This window comes from Tasmannia lanceolata, unplaced genomic scaffold (genome assembly GCF_043159265.1).
Source record: "Tasmannia lanceolata isolate RefF3 unplaced genomic scaffold, GAP_Taslan_0.1 ptg000006l, whole genome shotgun sequence".
Lineage (NCBI taxonomy): Eukaryota > Viridiplantae > Streptophyta > Magnoliopsida > Canellales > Winteraceae > Tasmannia > Tasmannia lanceolata.
Window position 1 is genome coordinate 40,040,060 of NW_027518683.1, and position 5,726 is coordinate 40,045,785.

Here is a 5,726-nt window from a genome sequence, read left to right on the forward strand (position 1 = left end):
AAACCATTCATTTGAATGGTCCTCACAGAGATAGGGTGTCCACAAAAAATCAGATCCATAGGATCATCCCAAATCAGATCCAAACCATTCATTTGAATGGCCCACATTGTTAGTTATATATATACTAACATATACTAACTGATATTAATACATAAGCTAACTATGCTGTCTCATACCAGAATAGTTAGTTCACATATTAATACAGAACAACACACACACACACACACCTATATAAAACTGCAGTTTAGTTTAGTAAAACTGCTATAACTTTTTCAATTCAAAATCAAATCAGGAAAACTTTATATGTCATTATACTAGAACAAAAAGATCTACAACTTTATAGTTAACTAAATTTTTTAAAAATGAGTGTATATCACACAGGAATCAAAATAATCTCGAAAGACAAGATTAAACTTACAATTTTAAGAAATTTCTTCTCTTTTTCCACTTCCTTGTAATCAAACTTTGGTTTCACACACTTTCAGTCCACAAATCAAATTTTTGCATGAATTTCTCTTCAATATTTCCCATTTTCTCTTCATTTTTTATAATTAAAATGAATTAATATGGATTTATAAGCTTTGCATGAGAGAGAGATGGCACTTGGATTTCCAAGTGTCATTCTCCTCTCTCTCCTAGCCATGCTAATCTTTAATACCTAAAATGTCCTTGACTAATACACTTAACCTTTTATTAATTTCACTTGTGCCCCTTGTGAAGTTACCAAAATATCCCCTTAGCCTTTTATTAATTACACTTGTGTCCCCTAGTGAGGTTACCAAAATACCCCTCTATCTTAATAATTAAATAGATCAAATAATAAACAGTAATCTCACTTAATCACTCAATCATTCTTATTGTTCTTATTAGCCACTAATCATAGTTAACCTTCCTAATCACGGTTAAAGTAAATAATTTCCATATTAGGTTTAAAATACAAGTTCAGGGTATTTTAGGCCACTACCCAAGTGACTGAGATAAGCTACTCCACGACATGTGCATGTACGTAAGACTGGTGCTGGTTGTGTATAGGAGGAGATGTTCAATCTCGACCCCAACTAGGAACATTTAAGTTCTGCAAAGAACCGGGATACCATATCTCCCTGCTCCTTAGGATTTGTAAATCCTTGAGCATGATATTCCTACTTTGCTACCTAAGGATGAATATATGTCAAATAATAAGCACATCACACATATTCAATTAGTTAATACCCAATATAACCTTTATTAATATTAAAGTGACACAATATGAAATGTACTGGCTTTTAGGGCATTAACTCTAACTGCAGTGACATGTCAGAGGCGGTTTGGAAAGAACCCAACATTTACCGTTTTTCTAAAATTTCTCTCTTTCCACGGCACTTAACAGGCCAATAAACTGCACCAACCAACCAGAGAATGATTAGGCAGAAAGTTACTTTCATTATCAGTAAAAGACTACATTATTGTCGCAAAGGGATATGTGAATGTTCATGTTTGGCAACCATGAAAAATTATTCCATGGAATATTAGCAAGGCCAGTTGCCAGAGATGGATGAACGGGGAGAGACTTGAGAGGGCGGGACAGGATGTGCGATTCGGTCGGATTGGATCGGGTTGAGGCCAACCTTAACCCAACCCGAGATACCATTCCCTCAACCGTAACCTGACCCAACATGAGCCTCAGGTCGAGAATGGTCAACCCTAACCCAACTCACCTCTAAATCTCCCAACCTTAACCCAACCTGTCTAACCTATTTTTTCCAAATTGGTTCGGGTTGGGTTCGGGTTAACTTAGGGCGAAACAATAAAAAAATTAATCCTAAGAAATCATGAAAAAATTAGAGGACGGAGGTTGGATCGGGTTGCCCAAGGCCCAACCCAACCCAAAGAAATGCCAACCCAACCTGAGCCAAAATCGGGTTGAACACCTCGAGTTTGGGTTGAGCCCGACCAAAGTTGCACCCCTAGGGTGGGATTGAGGCGAGCCTGAAAAGCCCCTGAAAACTCACAAGACCAGTAAACCCACACCAGCAGTCGATCTAGCTTTTGATAATGCTATTGAGGATGTTATTGAAGCACCACTACAACCACCAATAGCAGTTGTTGAACCAGTAGCTCTAGATCGAGAGCCGGACGAAGCAGGAGGAAATCGGTACCCGCGAGGCTGGCGAAGTCGGCACAAAAAGTAGGCGGAGTAGAGGCAGAACAAGAAAAAAGGTCCCAATTTGAAGCAGTGTATTTGTTTTCACCGTTTTTGTGGATTTCTCACTCTCATCATGCTCTCTCCGCTGGGGGTGTAAACGGATCGAATTCGAATCGGATATTGCTATATCCGAATTCAAATTCATTTAGAATTGTCAGTATCCGTATCTGAACTCGAATTCGACGGATATTCATTATTTCTTACTGAATTCAAATCCGACGGATATTATTCGAATTCGGATATTATCCGTATCCGTTTATCCGGATTCAAATCCGAATTCGAATTCATAAACGAATGTCAGAATGTAAATCCGAATTCGAGTCCAATATCCGAATGTCTGAATTCATATCCGAATAAATCATATCCGAATGTCCGAATTCGAATAACCGAATTCATATTATCCATATCCGAATCCGAAAACCAATTATAAAGAATAAATTACAAATATTCTATTCAACCACTATAAATAAACGAAGAGATTACAGACACGAGACACCCATCAGGCCATCACTTTCTTTAGTATAACATTAGATTCAAATCCTCTATGGAAATCAATATAACAAAAAAAAGTAGCATTTCAACCACCAAAACTCAAAAGGTGCACTCTCAAAACACTTAAAACGATTGCGCATCTAACATAAAGTTGCAGAACATGTTCATGTCAAACTACTTGGATCTTCGTCTTGAGCCTCCTCATGCGGCTTCTTCTTCCACTGCAAAAATTATCAGAGATCCCACCATTAGAGAGATCAACAGGTAAAATAAATAGAACTTCTTCAATGAACGAAGACAAAGCACAATAGCCATGCAGATGTAACAAAGTTACTTATATATGAAATGAAAAAAGGGAAATAGAGCAGCTAAGTTGTGTGTGTGTGTATAAGAGTGTGTGTGTGTGTGTGTGTGTGAGAGAGAGAGAGAGAGAGAGAGAGAGAGAGAGAGAGAGAGAGATGAATAACTACATAACAATATGAATGCCAATGTCACTTGAAGCCTTGTCCATCCTGGACAGTTTGAAGCGTATGAATCCATACCAAGACGGCAAGCTCCCTATAATTCCAAGGGTCTAAGTGATCATCTTGAGATCTTTGTGATAACTATGGTCTCTTGGCTGAGATGTCAAAAACGTCTAACATTTAAAAGTGGAAAAATTATTCTCTGCTTCAATAAAAAGTAAGAAAAAGAAGATAATTTCATAAATAAAAACCAACTTATGCAAAAGATAATTTCATAAATAAAAACCAACTTATGCAAACAGCCACTTGAAGTCAGGGATATGGTGAGGTGAAAGTGTCTAAAAAATAGAGCACTTGGGAAAACACTACCTGCCAAGTGCCAACCCCATGGATAACCCAATCCCATGAATAAATGAAAAAAGAGCACCGAATCTACAAACAATTCTCAAAATCAGTTTTGAATGCAACAATCAGTTATTGAGTTAAAAACAACTTCCGAAATTTCAAAAGAAACTGGACAGGCAATTGAGAATATATAGGACTGCAGATGCTTTTTTTTTTGAAAATGAATAGTATTGCAGAATTATCCTATATGTTCTATAAAACCCTTTCTTTGTGGCATTTCATCAAACATGGCGTACTATCAAGCCTTTCTTTAAATGAGCACTGACTTTTGTCTAAATGAAAAAACACATAAATTGTACAGTCTATAACTAAGCAGAGTGATTCAACCTCTTGAAGAGTAAAATCATTGATCAAATCTGTTTCAAAAGGGATTAGAGAGATCACAGATAAAACAACCATGGTGTATGTACATGGAAACAAAGGGATCTCTATGTATTCTCTTGCAAGTGTTTTATTCATATCAACACTCAGTAGCCCAACATGAGTACATTAGTACAACTGAAGTAACTAAGGAACATAGCACGGATTAATAACTAAAAAAATCAAAATTGAAGCCTATCTGAAAGGGATCCATTCCTAAGTTACAGATCAATACTCAGTAGCCCAACATGAGTAGATAATGAGATCTTAATGTAAACAAATAACAAAACCCAAGTTTACAAAAACAAATAAAGATGAACTCATTAGTCACACTAAGTTACAGATCAAAGACAGGAGAACCCAGTATTTTAGGGAAATTTCCTTTCAATATTCCTTTCCAGGGATGGCTAGCTGACGGGTTGGGCAAGTGGGTTTCTTATAAAAAGCCTTCAAGTTGCTGAAATCCATGTTTTATATTCAAACCAAACTTTGAATCTTGGGAAAATGAGCGGCGCTCCATTTGAAAAATCACATTTCAGTATTTCACCAATCAAATGAGAATCCAATGTGTGTAAATCCTTGTCTAACAAAAGGGAGTTGAGCCTAACAACAAGATTAAATCCTTGTCTTTTATCTGTAATAAAAGGAAGATGATTCTACACTCTACTGTTATCTTTTTTCTTGTTACTCTCTCTCTCTCTTTTTTTTAATAAAGCAAGAGATCACAGATAAAACAACCATGGCAAACTATCAAGAACAAAGAGAAAGCATGGATTTAGCAATTAAATGAAGAATAAAAAGGAATTTTACCTGTTCCTTCCCTCGGTGGCTGAGTGCTCCCCTTCGGCAAAGACGAGATTGCAAATGTGGGTTTTGATTTCCTCTTTGTCCTTTACGCAAACCTAAGTCCTATGTGATCCGAGCCATCCATTCTTCCTTTATGCAATCCTAAGTCTAATATCCGCTTGAAGCTGATTTGGATAATATTCGCTTTAAACGGATTCGGATGGTAATTGAATATTCGAATATCCATTTACACCCCTGCTCTCCGCCCATACCCTCTAAATTTTCTTTCTCGTTAGTTTCTCTGTCACACTCCAGCCCGTGAATATTACTTGAAATAATTTTTCACGGTTGGCCAAACTTGCCCGTATGTTGAGTAGAGACCGTTGACTTTATAGAACGTGAGGGGAGACTTGAATTTGGTCCCACACCAGATCTGTTCATGTACATGAGGCAGAAGTGGGACCGATAAGTGTATTTTATGAAGCCGCATAACAGCCCCCTTTTAGCATTTCCAACCGAATAGAGAGATGGTGTAAGATGGAAGAATAACGGAGTGAAAATATCAGTTGAAACCTGTTGCAGCAAGAGATAATCGTGACAGAGGTACCAACTATTATCCATCTTTTACTATTCTTTTATTAAGGTAAATGGTTTATGAGCTCAAGCTCAGATAGCTTATCTGAGCTAGAGACTCTAAATAGGGTGGGTGCTTATGTTGTTTGGATTATTTTAGATATTGATTCTATAAGACCTAACATAGATAAGATGTCCCCAAGAAATCATCTCCAAAGGATCATGGTAAGCGTTGATTTGTGTCGGTTTAAAATGGACGGCTAGAAAATGGGTCCATTTTGTGTCTGTACAGAGAAAACGGTTAGGATTATTGTACGGAGATGGTTTCTTAGGATCACCCTATCAATGTCAGGTTCTATGAAATGAATGGGTTAGATGAGTCAAACAACATGGGAGATGGTGTATTTATAGTGGCTAGCTAAGATAATCTATCTGAGATTGAGTTCAGATACCGCGCCCCC

The 5,726-nt window shown here is 37.2% G+C and overlaps 1 long non-coding RNA gene across 1 annotated transcript; it reads right to left on the bottom strand.

Moving 5' to 3' along the window:
* Positions 1-2,609: 2,609 nt before the first annotated feature.
* LOC143878598 (uncharacterized) lies at positions 2,610-5,390 on the bottom strand. The gene is made up of 2 exons (XR_013251033.1): positions 4,717-5,390; positions 2,610-2,898 (listed from the first exon to the last, which is right to left on the bottom strand). It is a non-coding gene; the product is annotated as an uncharacterized LOC143878598 (long non-coding RNA).
* Positions 5,391-5,726: the final 336 nt, after the last annotated feature.